The sequence below is a fragment of the Nomascus leucogenys genome, chromosome 12, assembly GCF_006542625.1.
Source record: "Nomascus leucogenys isolate Asia chromosome 12, Asia_NLE_v1, whole genome shotgun sequence".
Lineage (NCBI taxonomy): Eukaryota > Metazoa > Chordata > Mammalia > Primates > Hylobatidae > Nomascus > Nomascus leucogenys.
The window spans coordinates 20287606-20312652 of NC_044392.1; the positions used below are offsets into that span (position 1 = coordinate 20287606).

Genomic DNA, 25047 nt, shown 5'->3' on the forward strand with positions numbered 1-25047 from the left:
ATTTAAACATTCTATCATACCAGAAGACTTAGCCTAAGATAAATTGTATCCCTCAATATACACAGCAGTCATGTCAGCTTAATATTAAAGCAAAATTACACAAAATTAAACTGTTGATTTTCTTTTCTATAAAATATTTGACATATCAGTCTCCAAAGCTGCCTTTATGAACTAAAAAGTGGTTACATCTCTATGAAAATGAAATCCCCCACAGACTGGTAGCCCCGCAGGAAGATTATTCTGCTTTTTTTGAGACAGAGTTTGCTTTACTGCCCAGGCTGATCTTAAACTCTTGGGCTCAAGCAACTCACCTCAGCCTCCTGAGTGGCTGGGATCACAGGCATGTGCCATCATCTCAAGCTCCTGATTCTTATCTGCAAAACTACTGTGCCAGTTTGATGACTAGGTATCTATTACAGACCACTCCCATTTACACTAATTCTTTTTTTTTTTTCCTTTTTTTTTGAGACAAGGTCTCACTCTGTTGTGTAGGCTAGAGTGCAGTGGCACGATCTCAGCTCACTGCAGCCTCTACCACCTGGGCTCAGGCAATCCTCCCACCTCAGTCTCCAGCGTAGCTGGGATCACAGGCACAGGCCACCATACCTGGCTAATTTTTGTATTTTTTTAGAGACAGGGTTTTGCCGTGTTACCCAAGCTGGTCTTGAACTCCTGGGCTCAAGCAATCCACCCACCTTGGCCCTGCAAAGTGCTGGGACTACAGGCATGAGCCACCGCATCCAGCCCCATTTATACTAATTTTTTCATGTATTCATTCAATAAACATTTATTTAGCACCCTTTACATATCAGATACCATGTTGCATTAAGGATAAAAAGGGTAAAAACAAAATTCCTCACCATCAGGCATTCACTGTCTAATAATGAGATAAGCCAATATAATCCAGAATGACAGAGATAAATACAGAATGTAAGAAAGAAGCAGTCAGGGAAGGCGTCTAAGACAAGGTACACTTAAGTAAATCCCTGAAGATAAAAAGTCAAGCAAAAACTAAGAATAACATGCAAAGAAAGACAAGGAAGAGAACCTTTGGCCTAAGATGTAAGACTGAACACTGGGATTTATCTACTTTCCATATAAAATAATCACATTTAGAGCTCAGGAGTTCAAGACCAGCGGGCAATGTAGCGAAACCTCATTTCTACAAAAAATACAAAAAATTAGCCAGGCATGGTGGCATGCGCCTGTAGTCCCATCTACTTAGGAGGCTGAGGTGGGAGGATGATTTGAGCCCAGGAGGTCCAGGCTGCAGTGAGCCCAGATCAGGCCACTCCACTCCAGTCTGGGCGAAAAATGAGACCCTGTCTCAAAAAATAATAAATAAATAATAAAAAATAATCACATTTAAGTGATAGAAAAAATGTTTTTTTTGTTGTTGTTTGTGAAAATAAAATCATGACAGACAGAAAACAGGAAAGGACACTGTTAGCAGATCACAAATTTTTAGAAATCATTAGAAGACACGCAAATTTGATCAGATTAATGGAGAAAACAGCAGAGAAAACCACAGACCTATAAACATGTAGTAAGATATTGGTTCTTCCCAGGAAACCCTAGAAAAAGTCTAAGCTTCAGATCAATAAATAAGAGCAAAGAGAGCCTCAGGGCAATAAGCTCAATTATTTAAACTGGAAGCAATCCAAGTCTACTGACAGCAGAATAAAAAACCTGTGGTATATTCATATAATGAAAATTTTCTTCACAGTGGAATATTGTAACACAGGGAAATACAGAATTCAGCAAACTACGACAGTGGTTAATCTTAAGTTAATCTTAAAAACATGAATGAAAAAAGCAAATCATGAAAAAATACTACATGAGTACCATTCATATAATGCCAAAAAACGAGCAAAAGTAAACAGTATATTATTTAGGTATACATATATATATATGTGATCAAACTTTTTTTAAGCAAAGGAATGATAAACACAAAATGCAAAACAGAGCAAGGCACAGTGGCTTGCACCTGTAATCCCCGCACTTTGGGAAGCCGAGGCAGGTAGATCGCTGGAGTCCAGGAGTTCAAGATCAGATTGGGTAACATGGCAAAACCCCATCTCTACAAAAAAATACAAAAATTAGCTAGGCAAGGTGCATCTATGGTCCCAGCTACTCCAGAGGCTGAGGTGGGAGGATGGCTTAAGCCCAGGAGGTGGAAGTTGCAGTGAGCCATGTTCATGCCACTGCACTCCAGCCTGGGCAACAGAGCAAAAACCTGTCTCAAAGAAAAAAAAAAAAGCTAACTACTTGTTGGGGTGGGAGGGCAGGGCAACATGTAAGGATACAGAGGGATTAAAATGTTCGAGACCACCAGAAGTAGATCCTAGTTTTTAAATTGAGGAGTTTTGGATTTGTCATTCACCACTTCCAAAGAAGCTGTAAAGGTCTTCATTCTATAATAACTTGGCTAGTCAGGCCATGTACTTCTGTGCTAAATAGTCAACTGCAGGAGACAGCAATATGCCACCTCAAAATATGCCTCCTTGGCATAAGGACTGTTGAACTGAAGGCAATTAAAAAGCAGATGCAAGAAAGCTCTCTGCCCTCCACTTGCCTAAAAGCAGGACGACATAAATTTACTCCAAAGACAAAAAGGTTAAAAAAAAAAAAACCCACCCCCTTTTTACTGTGGAAGAACACAAGTTAACCACCAAATACAACCTTACACCTGTATTGGTCTGGATACAACACCAAAGGAATTCACATTAACAAGTTTACTAACTATGCTTTGCCTGCCATTATTTGCCTTTCCACAAGTTGCTGCCCCTACAGACTCAAAGTCCTTTTTCTTTGTCTTGACACTTTGCTAAACATTTGTTGAAGATACTATATAAGCTGGAATTAAAAGCCAACTCATTCTCTGAGTATCTCCCATGTATTTGTGAATTATACATGTTAACAAACTTATATTTGTTTTTCTTTTGTTACAGGGGACCATTCCAAATAATAACTTATGAGGGTTGAAAAAAATTGTTTTCCTCCCTTACACAACCCAACAGCAGGACAAGTTAAAATCCAAGAGCTATTTTCCAAGAATATGAACAATCTGTCCAGAAATAAATTCTAAGATGAATCTCAGAGATGCAGAATCATAGAGAAGCAGAGTTTGAGGTAGTCCCAATATCTGTATCAGATATCAACTCAGGTTGGAAAAAAAAAAAAAAAAAAGCCAGGGAAGGGGAACTTTACTTGGTCTTTGTAAGGTGCATTTTTTTTTTCAGCTTAAAGTTTTCATAAATAAACAGAACAGAAAAAATCTAAAAATCTACTATCAAAATAATCCTATGCATTCTACTTTCAAAATAAATCACAATTCTGATAACTTCTCATCAACTCCACAGGTATTTCCTTAGAGCATGTTGCCATCATGTCTAATGTCCTCCTAACTCTCTGTTTCCATTCTAACCTCAACACCCTGGCTATACTCGCCTCCACCACCACCATCCCCCCACGCCCCAACACACCTCAAGTCAATTCTCAGCAGGCTAAGTAAAGCAAATGGGCCCTGCTATGGGATGAAATGTGTTCCCCCAAAATCCTATGTTGAATCCCTAAACCCTACTACCTCAGGATGTGATTGTATTTAGAGATAGGGCCTTTAAAGAAGTAATTAAGCTAAACATCCGGCCTCTAGAGTAGGTCTGAATCCAATCTGAATGGTATCCTTATAAAATGAAGAAATTTGGAAACACAATGGTACACCAGATATGTGCACACAGAGAAAAGACCATGTGAGGAGATACCAAGGAGAAGGCCAATCGCAAGCCAGAAAGGCCTGAGAAGAAACCAAATAGGGCCGAAGCGGACGGATCATGAAGTCAGGAGATCAAGACCATCCTGGCCAATGTGGTGAAACCCCGACTCTACTAAAAATACAAAAAAATTAGCCAGGCATGGCGGCGCGTGCCTGTAGTCTCAGCTACCCAGGAGGCTGAGGCAGGAGAATTGCTTGAACCTGGGAGGCGAAGGCAGCAGTGAGCCGAGATCATGCCACTGCACTCCAGCCTGGGCAACAGAGCAAGACTCCGAAGGAAGGGAGGGAGGGAGGGAGGGAGGGAGGGAGGGAGGAGGAAGGAAGGAAGGAAGGAAGGAAGGAAGGAAGGAAGGAAGGAAGGGAGCGAGGGAGGGAGGGAGAGAGGAAGAAAAGAAACCAAATAGGCTGACAGCTTGATCTTGAATTTCTAGACCCCATAGCTGTTATTTAAGCTACTCTGTCTTTGTTATTTTGTTATGGCAGCCTTATCAAACTAATACGAGGCGATTTCCCTTTTCAAAATTCATCATTGGCTTCCCATCATACTTAAAATCCAAAATCCTTACCATGGCCTATACAGTGCTCAACGTAATCTCGTTCCCGTTTACCTCTCCAACCTTCTTTCCCACTACTCTTCCTTCACTCTGTTTGCTCTGACCAAATGACTTTATTGTTGTTTCCTAAACACTGCCAACACTCTCAGTCCAGGGCCTTTGTGCTTGCTGTTCCGTTGGCCTTAGGGACTCTTGACCCAGATAAAGTATTTGTCCGACTGCTCTACCTCTTCCAAGTCTTTCATGAAATGTCCCCTTTTGGCCCGGGCGCAGTGGCTCACACCTGTAATCCCAGCACTTCGGAAGGCCAAGGCAGGCAGATCACTTGAGGTCAGGAGTTAAAGACCAGCCTGGCCAACAATGGCAAAACCCCGACTCTACTAAGAATACAAATATTAGCTTGTGTGATGGCACGCGCCTGTAGTCCCAGCTACTCAGGAGACTGAGGCAGGAGAATCACTTGAACCCGGGAGGCCGAGGTTGCAGTAAGCCAGGATTGCACCACTGCACTCCAGCCTGGGCGACAGAGCGAGACTCCGCCTCAAGAAAAAAAAGAAAGAAAAGAAAAGAAATGTCCCCTTTTCAGAAATGCCTTCTCTGACCACACTATCTAAAACAGCTCTTTCACCCATTTCTATTCTCTTTCATCCTGCTTTAACCTTCTTTGCACCATTTATCATTACTTGATTTTATTTTCTGCCTGCACCATTAGAATGCTGTCTCTGAGTAGAGAGCTTTTCTTTCCTTCACAGTTATATCCTGAGACAACACCAGGCATATATATATACCGAACATTTAAGAAACAGATGTTGAATAAACAAAAGAATTTTTTTTTTGTATTGTTTTGTTTTGAGACAGAGTCTCACTCCTTCACCCAGGCCCGACTGCAGTGGCGCTATCTCGGCTCACTGCAAGCTCCGCCTCCCGGGTTGACGCCATTCTCCTGCCTCAGCTTCTCGAGAAGCTGAGACTACTGGTGCCCGCCGCCGCGCCCAGCTAACTTTTTATATTTTTAGTAGAGACGGAGTTTCACCGTGTTAGCCAGGATGGTCTCGATCTCCTGACCTCGTGATCCGCCCGCCTCGGCCTCCCAAAGTGCTGGGATTACAGGCGTGAGCCACCGGCGCCCGGCCAATAAAAGAATGTTAATACCTGGAGGGGACCTGATACATAGGAGGTACTTAATATCTACTTAAACAAAATATGAGACAAAATCTAACACCTAGTTTAAAAAAAAATGAAAGCTATGTGTAAGACATGTATACATTAAATGCATATAAAGGTACAACAATAGAAAAGTATACAAACCAAATATAATGGTAATGTATATCTGGGGAAAGGAGAAAAAGTAAAGAGAGGTACAAAGATCTTTTATACTTTATAATTATTTCTTTTTTTTTTTTGAGACCAGGCCTCACTCTGTCGCCCAGGTTGGAGTGCAGTGGTGCTGTCTCGGCTCACTGCAACCTCCACTTCCCAGGTTCAAAGTGATTCTCCTGCGTTAGGCTCCCCAAAAGCTGGGACCACAGGCGCGCACCACCGCACCTGGTTAATTTCTATATTTTTAATAGAGAGGGGGTTTTCACCAAGTTGGCCAGGCTGGTTTCGAATTCCTGACCTCAAATGATCCAACCGCCTCGGCCTCCCAAAGTACAGGAATTGCAGGCGTGAGCCACTGCACCCAGGCGACACTTGATAATTCTTAAACTTTTTCAATCTTTTTGTGTCTGGAATTGGTGGGTTCTTGGTCTCACTGACTTCAAGAATGAAGCCACCGACCCTTGCAGTGAGTGTCACAGTTCTTAAAAGTGGCGTGTCCGGAGTTTGTTCCTTCTGATGTTTCAACATGTTCAGAGTTTCTTCCTCCCGGTGGCCTGGCTGGCTTCAGCAGTGAAGCTGCAGACCTTGGCAGTGAGTGTTACAGCTCATAAACACCGTGGACCCAAAGAGTGAGCAGCAAGATTTAGCGCAAACAGCTAAAGAGCAAACCTTCCACGGTGTGGAAGGGGACCAGAGCTGGTTGCCACTGCTGGCTTGGGCAGCCTGCTTTTATTCTCTTATCTGGACCCACCCACATCCTGCTGATTGGTCCATTTTACAGAGAGCCAATTGGTCTGTTTTACAGAGAGCTGATTGGTCTGTTTTGACAGGGTGCTGATTGGTGCATTTACAATCCCTGACCTAGACACAGAGTGCTGATTGGTGCATTCACAAACCTTGAGCTAGACACAGAGTGCCAATTGGTGCATTCACAATCCCTTAGCTCGACATAAAGGTTCTCCAAGTCCCCACCAGATCAGCTAGACACAGAGCGTAGATTGGTGCATTTACAAACCTTGAGCTAGACACACAGTGCTGACTGGTGCATTCATAAACCCTGAGCTAGACAAAGGGTGCTGATTAGTGTATTCACGAACCCCGAGCTAGACACAGAGTGCTGATTGGTGTACTCGCAATCCCCCAGCTAGACATAAAGGTTCTCCAAGTCTCCACTAGACTCAGGGGCCCAGCTGGCTTCACCCAGTGGATCCCCCACCAGGGCCGCAGGTGGAGCTTCCTGCTAGTCCAGCCTTCCGCCTGTACTCTTCAGCCCTTGGGTAGTCCAGACCCGGCGCGGTGCAGCAGGAGCCCACGGACGGGATGGAGAATGGAGGGTGGGGCAGGGGCTCAGGCATGGCTGGCTGTAGGTCCCCAGCCCTGCCCTGCGGGGAGGCAGCTAAGGCCCGGCAAGAAATCGAGCATAGTGCCGGTGGGCCAGCACTGCTGGGGGACCTAGCGCAGCTGCTGGCCTGGGTGCTAAGCCCCTCACTGCCCCGGCGGCAGGGCCGGCCAGTGGCTCCAATTGTGGGGCCCGCCAAGCCCACGCCCACCCGGAACTCTAGCTGGCCCACAAGCGCCACAGGCAACCCTGGTTCCCGCCCATGCCTCTCGCTCGACACCTCCCCACAGGCTGAGGGAGCCGGCTCCGGCATCGGCCATCACACGAAGGGGCTCCCACAGTGCAGTGGAGGGCTGAAGGGCTCCTCAAGCGCAGCCAGAGTGGGCGCTGAGGCCGAGGTGCCAAGAGCAAGCAAGGGCTGCGAGGGCTGCCAGCACGCTGTCACCTCTCATTTTGTAATAAAAAATACTCATTTATGATTTGTACAATAAAAATGATTTTGTAAAAATACAAAACTCCTTAGCAAATTAAGAACATACACATAAAGCCCTTAGCTTTATGGAGGATCACTTCTATAAATCATCAAATCCATTTTAAGACATCAACATCAAATCCATTTTAAGACACTCATGAACAAAATGTCCTTTATCGTCACTACTATTCAATATTATACTGGAGGTCCTATTAATGCAAAAAGATGCAAAATGTACATAAATAAAAAATAATTATGGCCAGGTGCGGTGGCTCATGCCTGTAATCCCAGCACTTTGGGAGGCCAAGGCAGGCCGATCACGAGGTCAGGAGATCAAGACCTTCCTGGCTAACACAGTGAAACCCCGTCTCTACTAAAAATATAAAAAAATTAAAAAGCCAGGTGTGGTGGCGGGCGCCTGTAGTCCCAGCTATTCAGGAGGCTGGGGCAGGAGAATGGCGTGAACCCAGGAGGCGGAGCTTGCAGTGAGCCGAGATAGCGCCACTGCACTCCAGCCTGGGTGACAGAGCGAGACTCCTTCTCAGAATAATAATAATAATGAGGTACAAATATTGAAAGCTAAAACGAATCATTGCAAAACATATTATTACCTAGAACAAGCAAGAGAATTACCAAAAACAAAACCCAAAAACTATTACTAATAAACAGAGTTCAGCAAAGTAGCCAAAATCAAAGAACTATAAACAAAAATCAGTAGCTTTCCTATACATCAAAGGTAAGTAAGATTTTTTTAAAATCCCTTTGGCAAAAGCAATATAAACTATAAATGCATAAATATACCTAATAACAATAGCTCACATTTTAAATGTATTAACTTGTGTGTCTTAACCCAGTTAACCTTCACAATAATCCTAATGAGTTATTCCCATTTTATGGATGAGGAAATTGAAGCACAAAAAAGGTCTGTTATTTGCCCAACCTTATTGTGGCTTAGCAGGGACTGACTGTAAGTAGCATGACACTAGAACACGTTCTTTTCAATACTACTAAACAGCCAACGTTAGGAAAACTAGAAAATTTTACAGGTGAAATAAAAGACCTCACTAAACAGTCATACTATATTACTCGGTGGGAATATCCAATATTATAAAGATACCAATTCTTCCCCCAAATTAATCTATAAATTCAAGGCAATTCCCATAAAAAAAACCAACAAGGGCCTAGCACGGTGGCTCATGCCTGTAATCCCAGCACTCTGAGAGGCCGAGATGGGCGGATCATGAGGTCTGGAGATCCAGAGCATCCTGGCTAACACAGTGAAACCCCGTCTCTACTAAAAATACAAAAAAAAAAAAAAAAGCCAGGCATGGTGGTGGGCACCTGTAGTCCCAGCTACGTGGGAGAATGAGGCAGGGGAATGGCTCAGGCAGGAGAATGGCCTGAACTCAGGAGGCGGAGCTTGCAGTGAGCCGAGATCCCGCCACTGCTACAGCCTGGGCGACAGAGCAAGACTCCGTATCAAAAAAAAAAAAAAAAAAAAAAAAAAAACCCAAGATTTTTTTGTGGAACTTGACATACTGACTCTAAAATTCATGTGGACCAAAACACACAAAAACGCCAAGAATATTTTGAAAAAGATGGCCGCGCACAGTGGCTCACGCCTGTAATCCCAGCACTTTGGGAGGCTGAGGCGGGCGGATCACGAGGTCAGGATATCAAGACCATCCTGGCTAACACAGTGAAACCCCGTCTCTACTAAAACTACAAAAAATTAGCCGGGCGTGGTAGCTGGCGCCTGTAGTCCCAGCTACTCGGGAGGCTTAGGCAGGAGAATGGCGTGAACCAGGGAGGCAGAGCTTGCAGTGAGCCGAGATCACGAGATTGCACTCCAGCCCGGGCGACAGAGAGAGACTCCGTCTCAAAAAAAAGAAAAGGAAAGGAAGAACAAGGGGAAGGAATTGCCTTACCAGGTATAAAAATACAGACTTTAGGCTGGGTGTAGTGGCCTACGCCTGTAATCCCAGCACTTTGGGAGGCTGAGGCAGGCAGATCACTTGAGCCCAGGAGTTCATCATCAGCCTGCCCAACGTGGCGAAACCCTGTGGCTACTAAAAATACAAAAATTAGCCAGGCTGGTGGTGCGTGCCTGTAATCCCAGCTACTCTGGAGGCTGAGGCACAAGAATCACTCGAACCCAGGAGGCGGAGGTTGCAGTGAGCCAAGATTGCACTTGAACCCAGGAGGCGGAGGTTGCAGTGAGCCAAGATTGCACCACTGCACTCCAGCCTGGGCAACAGCGAGACTGTATCTCAAAAAAAAAAAAACAAAACAAAACAAAAACAAACTAAAAGACTTAAAAAAAAAACTTAAAAAGACTTTTAAGGTGACTGAAATGAAGCTAAACTACTAACAGGAACACCAACAGATCAATGAAAGAGAAGAGGTTCTAAAAACAGAACAGTGTATATAATACCGTTACAATGCCATTTACTAGCACAACTCAACAAATGATGCTGAAACAACAGGCTATTCATTCAGTGGGGAAAAAATGTAAGCCATGTCTACCTTAATGTAGCCATGTCTACCTTACCTTCAACACATATAAATTCCAGATTACTTAGAGCTGAAACAGAACAGGGACACCTCTTAAGGGCCTGTGGGCCCCTAAGCATAGAAATACAAGAAAATCTTGAGTTCTTTCAAGAGAAATTTATGGCACCTAGCTAGCCTTGGAAAGTAAACATGCAACTTAATAAGCAAGTAATAGTAACTTTAAAATAGCCAAGGAAGTTAGAGTCATGAGAACGTTTGCTTCCCTACAGAAACTAAAGATAACATCTCAACATCTGTCTCTTCAGTTGTTTTTCAGAAACCTGAACTCCCAGCAAAACGATCTGCGGGCACACAGACCTCAAATAAGGAGGAACTGGGGACTGAACTCGTCTGCTATCCTGAAATTTACCCCTGCCTTTAAAAACTGTTACCTGCAAATCATAGGGGAGGTCAGAATTTAAGGGTTAGTCACCCGGTCCTCCTTGCTTGACACCCTGTAAATAAACACCATGCCTTCCTTTCTACCACTGCAAAATCTTGGTATGGATATCCGGCCTTATTGCACTGGTTGAGCCAACTCCGGTTTGGTTCTCTAAACACTGGCAACCAAAAAGGGACAAAAGTCTAGAGTGGGTGCCTCATCTGTACCACGTGTCCCTGTCCGCAGCCACCCTTGGGCCCAATCCAGCAGCTGCCTAAATTACTTTATTCAGGGACAGATCCATGTATTTGGCGGGCAATCAGACACTGTTGGCCTGTGGTGCTTCTACTTTCACAGCATTAGAAACAATCACCTGAGAAGATGTCTTTTGGTAAGTGGGGGGTTGATGTGTGATAGCCCCATAGTATTTTTCCTTTCAGCAGGAAATCTGGCCTTGCTTCAGCAAGGTATTGGGCTCTACTTCATCAGAATGCACTTGGTGGGAGATACCCCAGAGCTGAAGACTGAAACCTTGAAAAATCACAAATTGATTGTGATTTGCTTGCTTGAAAATCTATTTAATACTTAACACCTGGCCAAGGCATTAAAAAGTTTGTCACCTAGGTTTTGTGACAAATCTTTAATGCCTTGGCCAGGGTTTTGTTTCACTTGAGAAACACAAGTTCTATTTCCTTTGTAGCCCATTAGGGTGTATTCTGCAGAATTGGGCCATTTTTAGATGTGGGCCCAAGGGAAAAAAAAACACAGATTTTTTTTTTTATTGCAGTAGTGCTTGGCCACAATATTCTTTAGACTCCAGAAAAAAGCCTGAAAAGGGGAACCTTTAAACTGGACCCCTAAATTTTAAAATAATCTCAGGCATCTCTCTAAACAATTGATTTTACAAAAAAAAAATTATTTTCTAAACAAATTTTACAAAGGACACTTAATAGTGTCGTGACTAGCCTTGAGAATTCACTTGACTAAATTATAGAACAAATATCTCACCTAAAACAAGGTTAAAATCCTTTGCAAGCTCAAAACTGCCTGCTTTAGATCCCCTCCAGGAACAGTGGTGAAGCACTGAGGCTGCCTGGGTTGAATTCCCAGCCAGGGAACACATCATTTTTTTGGTTTGATATTTGTGTGACTTTTGCCATTTATTGTTCCTTTTTCCTTCTATGGGCAGCTTTTGATTTCCTGCCCTCCATCTGTGCGGGGCACAGCCTACAGGTTTTTTGGTATGTTTTTTGGTACGGGTTTTGTGTGTGGATAGTCAGCTGATAAACTGAGGCTCTAGAGAATATGGCCAAACAGAAATGTGGTCTGTACTCCATTTATGGCTGACGAAATTTTCCTTTCTTTAAGCTGTCTTTGGGGCAGCTCTGAATCTTGTGAAAACTGCTTTCCACCTCTTTCGAGACCTCATGTGTCCTTGTTGAAGTCATAACCCTGGCTAAGCCTTCTTAGTTTCGTGGGGGAGAATATCTTTGGGGTGAGAATGAGTTCAAAAGCCAGAAATATCAACTGTTTGTCCTAGCTAAAAATCTGATAAGAGATTTGAAAGGATATTTTTTTAAGAACTCTATAGTCAAAAGTCTAATTAAAACTAATATTTAGGCCATATTTGTGTGTGTATGTATATATAACTATGTATATAAAATTATATAACTGTATAACTATATATACATAATTATATATAACATGTATATGAGGCCTTAAAACTATATAGTTTATAGTTTTAAACTATATATAGAGTTTATAGTTTTAAACTATATAGAGTTTATAGTTTTAAACTCTATATAGTTTATAGTTTAAACTATATAGTTCACATAGTTTCTAGTTTTAAACTATATAGTTCACATAGTTTCTAGTTTTAAACTATATAGTTCACATAGTTTCTAGTTTTAAACTATATAGTTCACATAGTTTCTAGTTTTAAACTATATAGTTCACATAGTTTCTAGTTTTAAACTATATAGTTCACATAGTTTCTAGTTTTAAACTATATAGTTCACATAGTTTCTAGTTTTAAACTATATAGTTCACATAGTTTCTAGTTTTAAACTATATAGTTCACATAGTTTCTAGTTTTAAACTATATAGTTCACATAGTTTCTAGTTTTAAACTATATAGTTCACATAGTTTCTAGTTTTAAACTATATAGTTCACATAGTTTCTAGTTTTAAACTATATAGTTCACATAGTTTATAGTTTTAAACTATATAGTTCACATAGTTTATAGTTTTAAACTATATAGTTAACATAGTTTATAGTTTTAAACTATATAGTTTATATACAGTTTATAGTTTTAAACTATATAGTTTATATACAGTTTATAGTTTTAAACTATATAGTTTATATACAGTTTATAGTTTTAAACTATATAGTTTATATACAGTTTATAGTTTTAAACTATATAGTTTATATAGTTTATAGTTTTAAACTATATAGTTTATATACAGTTTATAGTTTTAAACTATATAGTTTATATAGTTTATAGTTTTAAACTATATAGTTTATATATAGTTTTAAACTATATAGTTTATATAGTTTATAGTTTTAAACTATATAGTTTATATAGTTTATAGTTTTAAACTATATAGTTTATATAGTTTATAGTTTTAAACTATATAGTTTACATAGTTTTAAACTATATAGTTTATATAGTTTTAAACTATATAGTTTATATATATAGTTTTAAACTATATAGTTTATATATATAGTTTATGTTTTTTATATATATAGTTTCATAGTTTAAACTATATATATTTTTATAGTTTTATATAGTTTATAGGTTTTTTAGAGTTTTATATAGTTTATAGCTTTTTACAGTTTTTTATGTGAGCCTCCACGCCCAGCCACTTTTCTTATTTTCTCTCTCTACTACTGGCTTAGCAAATTCTGTGTGCTGTCCTGGGGACTTAATTACTTCAGGTGATCACAGTGAACTATAAATATAATTGCCTTTCTGTTATGCTTCCTTGTGGACTTTCATCCTCCCAAATTAAAAGGGCAATTTTATAATTAGAATTTCTGAGACATTGACAAAGACAGGTAACCTATAGATATGTCATCCGACCCAGCTAATAGAACAATAATACTCAAGTTCCTTCAATTGTCATATTCTTAGGGCCCCTTTCAGAATATTACATAAAAGAATTCTTGGCCAGGCACAGTGGCTCATGCCTGTAATCCCAGCACTTTGGAAGGCCGAGGCAGGTAGATCATGGTGTCAGGAGTTCGAGACCAGCCTGACCAACATGGTGAAACCCCGTCTCTACTAAAAATACAAAACAATTAGCCAGATGTGGTGGTATGTGCCTGTAATCTCAGCTACTCAGGAGGCTGAGGCAGGAGAATCACTTGAACCCAGGAGGCGGAGGTTGCAGTGAGCCAAGACGTGGCACTCCAGCCTGGGTGACAGAGGGAGACTGTCTCCAAAAAAAAAAAAAAACGAATATTATATAAAAGAATTCCTTTATTTTGTAAGTTCCTTCACTTGAAGCTATCTCAAACAGATTTGCCAGAAATAACGAGACTCTGCCTCTATATAAAATGCTTACCTTGATTTTGCCTCTTGAGAGGAGCAAGAGCCCTACTCCCTCTTTAGAAGTCTGCTCTCTAAACATGTCAGAAATGCCCTATCTTAGCTGCAAATAAATTAACTCATTAAAAGTAAACAAGTCCACATACTCACTCTGGGATCCACAAATCTATTCTTGCCCAAAAAAGATGGAGGTGGGTTATTTCTTTGGATGGACTTTGTTACCTTGGTGGGGATTGGCATCCTATGAGCACATGATTAGAAATCTCTTACTTTAGGAATTCTTGCTAAGGAAACTTCAACAGCAATAGCTGCCTAGCAGAAAAGAATGAATTCATTGGCTCAGGTGTCTTAGATAATAGGATAGCCTTAGATTACATCTTAGCCAAGCAGGAAGGAGTGTGTATGGTTGCAAATCCCACATGCTATACTTATATAAATGAATCTGCTGAGGTAGAAACTCATCTAAGATAAATTAGAGAACAAGTCACTTGGTTACAACAGGTCTCCCTGACTGTCCCTAAGGACTGGTTTTCTTCTTTATTTTCTTGGATTCCTCATGGAATAAAATCCATGTTTTCTGGATTGCTAAACTTACGCATATCAATCTCAATTTTTCTTGTGCTTTATATAATAACCAAATGTGTGTTAAAATGTAATAAAGCAGTGACTAATACAAATAATGACAGTTCGGCACCATGGTGCCATGCCTGTGACTCATGGATACCTTGAATTCCGTGCTAGAAACTTACTATCCTCGGCCGGGGGCAGTGGCTCACACCTGTAATCCCAGCACTTTGGGAGGCCGAGGTGGGTGCATCATGAGGTCAGGAGTTCGAGACCAGCCTGGCCAATATGAGGAAACTCCCGTCTCTACTAAAAATACAAAAAACAGCTGGGTGTGGTGGCGCGTGCCTGTAGTCCCAGCTACTCGGGAGGTTGAGGCAGAAGAATCACTTGAACCCAGGAGGCAGAGGTTACAGTGAGCCGAGATCATGCCACTGCACTCCAGCCTGGGCGACAGAGCAAGATGCTATCTCAAAAAAATAAACAAATAAATAAAAGAAACTTAATATCCTCATATCCTAGTCCTCAATCTTTGCCCCAATTCAACAGGAAGTAGGCAGAGCAGTCTGCATCCACGTACCCCACAAGATTGATGGGTGACAAAAGATGGGGAATTGAGATGACACAGGGACCCCAAGCATAGAAAAAAGGAAAATCTTGAGTTATTTCAAGGGAAACTTCAGGCACCTAGCTAGCCCTGAAAAATAAATGTGCAACTTGATAAACAAGCAGGTAATAGTAACAATAGCCAAGGTGGCCCAGCATGGTGGCTGACACCTGTAATCCCAACTCTTTGGGAGGCCAAGGTGGGAGGATCACTTGAGGCCAGGAGTTCAAGACCAGTCTGAGCAACATAGCGAGACCCCATCTCTAACAACAACAACAAAAATAGCCAAGGAAGTTAAGAGTCACAAGAATGTTTGCTTCCCTATAAAAACTAAAGATAACATGTTAACATATGTTTCCAGTTGTTTTTCAGAAACCTGGGCTCACACCAAAAGAACCTGCCAGCACAGCAACCTCATATATAGAAGAACTGGGGACTGAACTCTGACTACCCTTCTTTGTTCTAAATTTCTTTCTGAGGAGCCTGGAGAAGGTTATACCCATGAGCCAGTGCTAACGTTCTTTTCTGCTGATCTCAAATTTTTAGACAAAGATTTGCCTCCTTAACCAATTGCAAATCAGAAAATCTTCTACTATACCTATGACCTATACACCGCTGCTTCAAGATATCCCAACCTTTTAGGCCAAAATCAATGTGTAACCCTCCATGTATGGTTTATGATTTTGCCTCAACTTCTGCTATTCAGAAATTTACCCCTGCCTTTAAAAACCCTTACTGCAAATCATCGGGGAGGTCAGGATTTAAGCATTAGCTACCTGGTCCTCTTTGCGTAGCATCCTGAAAATAAATGCCTTCCTTTCTACTGCTGCAAAACCTCAGTGTGGTTATGTCCTTATTGTGCCAGGCAAGCAGACCCAAGTTCAGTTCCATAACAGAGCTAAAAGGAAAGAACGTTTTTAAGAAAAAAAATTGGTATAATATTTGGGTGAAGAAAATTTGTACCAAACAAGATAAAAAATCCAGACCCTTATAAAGAAACAAAAAGAAAAGATTTCACTGTATACTAATTTTAAGCTTTTATAAAACAATATCATAAGCAAAATCAAATGGCAAATTGCATACTGGGAGGAAAAACTAATAACATGTAAGAGTTCCTTCAAATCATTAAGAGAAAAAAAACCCTATTAAAAAAAATTTAAAAATATGTACTATACAGCCTGGCCAACATGGCAAAACCCTGTCTCTACAAAAAATACAAAAAAAAGTAGCTGGGTATGGTGATGCACGCCTGTAATCCCAGCTACTCAGGTGTCTGAGGCTGGAGGATCGCTTGAGCCAGGGAGAAAGAGGTTGCAGTGAGCCAAGACTGCGCCATGGCACTCCAGCATGGGCGACAGATGGAGACCCTGTCTCAAAAAAAAAATAGTAATAATGATAATAATATATACTACACACATTACAAGAACACAAGATGTCAAATAAAATCATGCACAATCTCACTAGAAATAAAAGATAATCAACTTAAATCAATGAAATATTTTTCATCTAACAAATTAAACAAAAAATAAAAACAATTGCTATCCAGTGCTGATAAGTGGACAGATTATTCTCACACATTTCTGATGTATCTCAAATGCTATCACATTCTTGTAGGGAAATACAGCCATTTTTATTTTTAATGTAAACTGAATATTTAATCCAGTAATTTCATTTCTAGGTATTTGTTTTGGAAAAACTCTCAAACTGTTTTTCTTTTTCTCTCCTACTACTACAATGGTCATCAACCAAAGTCTTCTGTGACCAAATCCGTGCAATTAATTCTTCAGTGGACACCAACTGGGTGTCCTCCAAATCAGCTCCAACACTACCTGGAAATAGCATAAGATCCCCCAGGATGAGGGCTCAGTCCCCAAGACTGCCCTGCCAACAAACAAACATACCAGTTTCAAGTCCAGACCTCTGGAACTTCTGACTTACCGGCTTTCAAGTTGGGGTTCCCACGACCCCCTCTTTGGGTTTGATTAATTTGCTGGAGGGCTCACAGAACTTTGGGAAACACTTACTTACATTTACTGGTTTATTGTAAAGGATACTACAGATAAAGAGATGCACAGAGTGAGGTATGGGGGAAGGGGCACAGGGCTTCTATGCCCTTCCTGTGCAGGCCACCCTCCAAGAACCTCCACGTGTTGAGCCATCCAGAAGCTCCTGGAACCTAGTCCTCCTGGGTTTTTATGGAAATTTCAAAATATCAGCATTCCTTCCTCCAAGGATAGGGTGGGATGCCCTCTGAGGAGGGTCTTGTAACTCCCAATCAGAAAGGCAGGGAAGATTATAGGGTCTTGTCTTGGGGCAGATGAGAGATGGGTAGGAGAACCTCTGAGAAATTCTATTTCCTGAGGCCTGCCCATGAGACCTGACACACCCAACATTGTAACAAAAAGACTTTAACAAGGGCTATGGGAGTTACAAGCCAGGAACAATGGATGAAAACCAATATATATAACATTTGTTAAATTAAGTCGAGCCTAAAGCTGCCTCCTTACATATTTTAAGTTTGGCCTAAAGGTTTCTCTCTACACAGTGAACTGAAACTTAACTAGATGTATAAACAGACCGTAACCTACTTTTGTGCTAATTACCGAGTTTCAGCCAATCAAAGGCAGCCAACTGTTCAAACTATGTTCAAATACTCCAAATGCCCGAACTGTAACAAATCTGGCTGTTTCTGAACCTCAGCTGTTTTCTGCACATCACTTTCCTTTTTGTGTCCATAAATCTTCAATCATGGGACTGCACCAGAGCCTCTCTGAACCTATTCTGGTTCCTGGGCTACCCAATTTGTGAATCATTCTTTGCTCAGTTAAACGCTGTTAAATTTAATATGTCTAAGGTTTTCAATAGATGTCATGCCCAGGAGCATGGAGTGACTAAGCAAGGTACCCCTCAGACTCATTTTGTCCATTGCTTTCTGGAAGCAACTGATACCGTGGTAAGTTCTCGCTGAGATTCTGAAGCTCGACAGATTTGTGTTTGGAACTGAGTTTTGAGAAAACTTCTGATCCAAACAGGGTTTGGAAGTCACAACAGAAACTGGACTGGGTCCATGATTGGATTGAATCTGATAATTAACTGACTTGGATTCAGTTAAGAGGCCGCAGATGTCCAGGATCAGGCAGAAACTAGCAGAAATTGTAATATTACAGGGGGTGCAGACTTCAGAAATTTGCAGAGATTTTTGTGTTCTACATTCTTTTTCTTGTACCCTTAGGTAGGGAAAAATCATTAACTAAATTGATCAAGGGGATCTCAGGACCAAATCCAGGATTCAAGGGAAATATTGGATCCTTAGTATGTGAAGAACACAGTATTCTACCTTCCAGCTAGAAGGTAGAATGTATAAATATTAGGCCCCAGAAGTAGTAACTACTTACAGAAATGGCAAAATCTTTGTAACTTAAAATTACAGTGGACCGTTCCTAATGAACAACACAGCACTTGAAAATGAGGGCTCCTGAATTAGTCTTCAAGGATGCCTATTGATGTGCAGAAGCTTCTAAAAACATTTCAATATTTTTGTTGCTTCATTAAAAGACTTCATAAAAGGCAAATAAGGCCAGGTGTGGTGGCTCGTGCCTGTAATCCCAGCACTTTGGGAGATCAAAGCAGGAAGACCGCTTGGGCACAGCAGTTCAAGACAAGCCTATGCAACATAGTGAGATCTCCTCTCTACAAAAAATTAAAAATCAGCTGGATGTGGTGGTGCACACCTGTAGTTCCAGCTACTCAGGAAGCTGAGTGGGAAATCCACTTGAGCCCAGGAGGTAAAGCCTGCAAATCAGCTGTGATTGCGCCTTTGTGATTACACAGAGGGAAACCTTGTCTTTAAAAAAAAAAAAAGGCAAATAAAAAGCTCAGGTGAATAATTGACAAGAAAAATTAAATCTGCTAAACTTTTGGCATAAATACTATCCTGCCTCAAGGGTGAAAATAAAGATATCCTGGATAAAATGTTTATAAAATGTAAACCAGTGGGTAAAGCAGACTTGCTTCTTTTTTAGATCTATCCAGTCTGAGTCCAAGCACAGAGTAATGCTTTCTTTGCCCTATTCCTCAGTGGGCTCCATCTACCCTGAACTCAGTAATTTTAGCTAAGAGACAGTAGCTAAGTTAAATAAACCACCTACCCAACTAAAATACACCTTTCTGGCATTTAACTGGCTATCCTGAAACTCTTCTGTAAAAGAAATTTACATCTATAAAGGAAATCTCCATTTGTAAGGGTGTCTTCCTGTGTATATTAGAAACTTTTACCATAGTTTTAAATTTATGTAACAAGTCAAACCTTTGTTTAAGGTGCTTTTCTGGACATCTTAACTAAAATTTTACTCACACCATTTTTTCCTTGGTTTGAGCAAACGATGGTACAATATGTACGCCTAAAGTCTTAGGTTGTGCTTTTGAGATATAAATTTTCTACCTTATTTCACCTAAGAGTTGTCCCATTAGAAATGCAAATTTAAGGTTGCCTAGCTAACAACTGCTTAGGGCAATGAAACAGGTAATGGAAGAATGATAGTCTCAATGGGGAAAAGAAAAACTATTTAAAAGCCAGCAAATGAGAATCTTTTATGAAACCTATAATATCTGCTTCTGACTTTGTGTCTGTGTCTATATGTGTTACGTGTATGTAATATTTAGTAAATAAAGGTAGGTTTAAATTGTTACTAAAATAGAAATGGCTTCAAAATTATCAGTTAAATATAATTTGATACTTGCTTGATTTGATTGTTTTTGGTTTTGAGCCTCTGGAGTCAGAGGTCTGGATGTATGCCCACAGTGAGGCATAAGGACACATTCTCAATGCCTAGGCCACCAGCTGCAAGGCAGAATCAAGCCCAATATATCCCCTTTTCCCCTGCCCTAGCTTTGCCTCCTGGCTATTCTGGGAGGGTTCCATCCTCCAGGCATTGTCTTCCCATTTCTGTCTTCTGTCATGAGGTCTACAGCTGGTGCGTAAATTCAGGACTCAGACAGGACCTGCCCTTCATACCCATCTTGGGTGCCATGTGGCTACTTGAGACCCAGGATGACCAGGAAAAACATCAGAGGGGAGGGTAACTGTGTCACAGTTTCAAAGTCTTTACGGTAACTTAAAATACTTCTAAGTGTAACTTAAAATACTTCTAAGTATTAAAACTTAAAATATTTCTAAGTATTTAGAAATGATGTAGTTAGATGTAGGAGATGCATAGCATTCTGTTTACCTGGATCTCATGGAGCGTAAAAATTGGCATGAAGTAAACTGTGTGAGATTACCAGAGCCCCAGCTCATCTGCTTTGTCTGTACTGAGACAGAAGGGGAGGGGTTACAGACTATGGTGCCTACTCCCATCACTGCTTCCCTCAGCCATAACAGGACAAGAGGGATCTTGAAGGTATCTTGAAAATTGTAAGGTGATCCAGATTTGCCCGTGTCTTTCACTTTGGCCATAGTGGTGTCCAATTATATTATAAATTAATTGATGGATTTATGCTGCCAGATCCTCAGAATGTTTGCCTTAGAAGATGACATCTATGCTTCCCCGATGCTTATTTTATTCATACAAGATTGGATTTGAGACCCATCAGCATGCTTCATCTTTCACCTCAGAGATACTCGGAGTTGACTTGGGTTGACTAGTCAGGGTTGATTTAGATAGGATTGATTTTCCTATTCCGTAAGTTTTTCTTCCTAAAGAATAAAACTTCCCCAGATAGAATTGTTTTTTCTTCAAAAATACAGGATAGTTGCTCTAGAACTTTCTTATCTGGAGACAGTTTAACTACAGTTGTATACAGACTTATGTCTATCATTCACACTCATAGCTGCCTCTGTGTTCATTGCTGCCGCAGTTAGCTCATTGTAGAGACTGCCACCTCTTTCTCTTACTCGACTCTCCCAGTGCCTTCTGGCCACTACAGCTAGCTTAAAATGGCATTTCACATACATCTTGGTCACCGGGAGAGTTTACTTCTATCTACTTTTTCATCCCCAGTAGAAAGTAAAAGTTTTCTTCCAATTGGTCTTCCTGTTGCAATTACTATTACTTTTCTGGGGGTGACTTTAAATCAAAACCAAAAATATGTTTATTCACAGTATAAACTTACGTGTCTAGAATAATAAGGAACAGAGAAGTGCTACCTACAAGAATCTTCCTTTCTCTTCTTATCACCACCTTTATAATATAGTAGCTAGAATATTACAAGAGAGATAGTGTGGGACAGTATCAGCCTTAAAAACATCTTTATTAATTAGACGTAATTATTCTACTTTTGTTAATATTTCCCAATTAAGTTGTCCAGAGTATGAAAAATTATATGGACAAAGATGTTCCAAGTGGTATTTTTTTTTTTGAGACAGAGTCTCAATCTGTCACCCAAGTCGGAATACAGTGGCGCGAGCTTGACTCACTGCAACCTCTGCCTCCCATGTTGAAGTGATTCTCCTGCCTCAGCCTCCCGAGTAGCTGGGATTATAGGCGGGCATCACCATGCCCAGCTAATTTTTGTATGTTTAGCAGAGATGGGGTTTCACCACATTGGCCAGGCTGGTCTCAAACTCCTGACCTCAGGTGATCCACCCACTTTGGCCTTCCAAAGTATGAGGATTACAGGCGTGAGCCACTGCACCCGGCTGCCCAAGTGGTATTACTTTTTTTTTTTTTTTTTTTTTTGAGACAGGGTCTCACTCTGCCACAGAGATAATCAAATTTCTTCTTTTATTTTTTTTGAGACAATGTCTTGCTCTGTTGCCCAGGCTGGAGTGCAGTGGCACGATCTTGGCTCACTGCAACCTCCGCCTCCCAGGTTCAAGCAATTCTTGTGCCTCAGCTTCCCGAGTAGCTGGGACTACAGGCGCGTGCCATGAGGCCTGGCTTTTTTTTTTTTTTTTTTTTTTTTTAATTTTAGTAGAGACGAGGTTTCACCATGTTTCCTGGTCCTGAACTCCTGAGCCCAGGCAATCCACCCACCTTGGCTTCCCAAAGTGCTAGGATTATAAGTGGTGAGCCACTGTGCCTGGCCACATGAGAAAGATTCTGTACCACCTGAAAACATACACTGAAAAGGACAAGTGAAGAAAATACCTCTATAAATGTTTAAATGGCCCACCAGGGCAGAAATATACCTGAAGTTTTTATTATCTTCCCAGGATTGATTATGGGTTTGACAAACCAAACACTGGTCATAAACCATTTTCGCATTTAGAACATTCGCCACACACACGTACACATTTATATTCAATTGGGATTACTTAGTCTCGTCTGTGATGAGTCACTGACTGCAGAGCTTTTAGTAATGGAAACTTTGACAACTCAGGAAGGGCCAGGTGGGTCCAGGTTCTCCATGAGTCCATGGATAACACTGGACTTAATATCCTCCTAAATGCCAATTTTGTCTCTCCAATTTAGATGCATAGAACTGTTTATTAGAATGAGTTATCATAGGTAATTTGACTTCGGACCATGGAGTTCATTCCAATTGCGTATCTAAACAATGTTAGTATTAGCTGATTTAGCATGAAAATCTGGCATGGTTATTTTCTTGGTATTCAATTAAATTTTGTCCTGCTTGGGTTAGCAGTTTTAGAATTAGTAAAAAAAATACATACATATATATATAGGGCTTTTGCCCCAAATAAAAAACATCCATCTAGAAGCAGTGGCTCAGGCCTGTAATTCCAACACTTTGGGCAGCACAGGCGGGGGGATGACTTGAGCCTAGGAGTTTGACGCTGCAGTGAGCTATGATGACACCACTGCAGTACAGCCTGGGTGACACAGTAAGATCATCTCTCTAAAAAAGAAAAAAAAAAGAGGCTGAGTGTGGTGGCTCATGCTTGTAATCCCAGAATTTTGGGAGGCTGAGGTGGGAGGATTGCTTGAGCCCAGGAGTTCAAGATCAGCCTGGGCAACAAAGGGAGACCTCATCTCTGCAAATAATTTTTAAAATTAGCCCGAGGTGGTAACACACACTTGTGGTGCCAGCTACTCAGGAGGCTGAGGTGGGAGGATGGCCTGAGCCAGGAGGTTTAGGCTGCAGTGGGCCATGATCATGACACTGCACTCCAGCCTAGGAACAGACTGAGGAGGCCCTGTCTTAAAAAAAAAAAAAAAAAAAAAAAGGCCGGGAGCAGTGGCTCATGCCTGTAATCCCAGCACTTTGGGAGGCCAAGGCAAGCAGATCACATGAGGCCAGGAGTTTGAGACCAGCTGGACAACAAAACCCTGTCTCTACTAAATATACAAAAATTAGCCAGGTGTGGTGGCACATGCCTATAATCCCAGCTACTCGGGAGGCTGAAGCAGGAGAATCGCTTGAACCTGGGAGGCAGAGGTTGCAGCGAGCCAAAATCAGGCCACTGCACACTAGCCTGGATGACAGAGTGAGACTCTGTGTGAAAAAAAAAAAAAACAAGCAATAACCAGAAGAAGTAGAAAATTTAAAACAAAGTATCACATCACTGTTGAATTTCTTCAGAGAAGTTCAAAACGAGGCCAGGCATGGTGGCTCACACCTGTAATCCCAGCACTTTGGGAGGCCAAGGCAGGCGGATCACTTGAGATCAGGTGTTCAAGACCAGCCTGGCCAACACAGCGAAACCCCGTCTCTGCTAAAAATACAAAAATTAGCTGGGCATGGTGGCGCACGTCTGTAGTCCCAACTACTTGGGAGACTGAAGCAGAAGGATCACTTGAACCCGGGAGACAGAGGCTGCAGTGGGCCAAGATTGCACCACTGTACTCCAGCCTGGGTGACAGAGCATGACTCTGTCTCAAGAAAAAAAAAAAATTAGCTTTTGGTGCAGATTTAATAATGTTTCTTTAATGAATTCAACCTAAAATTACAAGACAAAACAGTATTTAAGTCATTTCAATCAACAATGATGTTTGAATCACAAGTAATGGCAAGCTACTTCATATACTTCCTGTGCTATAAAAAGTTAAAACAAGAAGCAATACCTCCATTCCCCCACAAACTATAGTTTCAACAGTGCCTTCCAGACCTTGTTGCAACCACAAAGAAACTTCCATATTTCAAAGTCCGATTAACTGTGCAATTGAGGAGATCGCACCTAATTTAATTGGAAGTGACTGATCTATAGTGTTTGATCTATTTAATCTGTAATAATGTTAAAAGGAAAAAATATGAGAAGAATCTAATAGAATTATATAAATGTTTTCCAAGCAATGAATATGCTCAATTAAAGTCACATACAGATGCTCCTCGACTTACAGCAGGGTTAGGTCCTGAAAAACCCATCTTAAGTTGAAAATATTGTAAATTGGAAATGCATTTAACCTAACCTACTGAACATCAATAGCTTAACCTAGCCTATCTCAAACATGCTCAGAATGCTTACATAGCCTACGGCTGGGGAAAATCATCCAACACAAAGTCTATTTTATAATGAAGCATTGAATATCTCATGTAATTTACTGATACAACACTGAAGTGAAAAACAGAAAGATCATATGGGTACTCAAAGATCGGTTTCTACTGAATGCATATCACTTTTTTGCACCATGGAAAGTGGAAAAACCCTAAGTTGAACCAACATAAATTAGGGACCATCTGTACTCATAGATTGCTATTAGTATTTCAATATTAATATATTGGCGGTACCTAGCTATGTGGAAAGACATTTTCAAAGATAAGATATGTAAAATCTCATTGCAAATCAGATTTAACAGATGAACATTGGCAACTGACTGATGAACACTTAATTTTGATCCCAATAAAGCAAAATGTTATCCCAATAAAAACAATTCCATCATTCTTACTAGAACTGTATTACCAAAAAACATACTATATTTTGAATTTCATAAAAATTTTCACCAAAAATTTGCAGAAATTTATTTTCTTTTTTGATATACAAGTACTTACATAATATCCTCAATTTCGCCTCCTGACTGACAAAGCCCAAAG

General features: G+C 40.8%; 1 protein-coding gene across 4 annotated transcripts in view; it reads right to left on the reverse strand.

Annotated features, from left to right (window-relative positions):
• Positions 1 to 25047, reverse strand: part of NRDC (nardilysin convertase) — a 90500-nt gene that overhangs the window by 51006 nt on the left and 14447 nt on the right. The gene's annotated exons all lie outside the window — the stretch shown is intronic.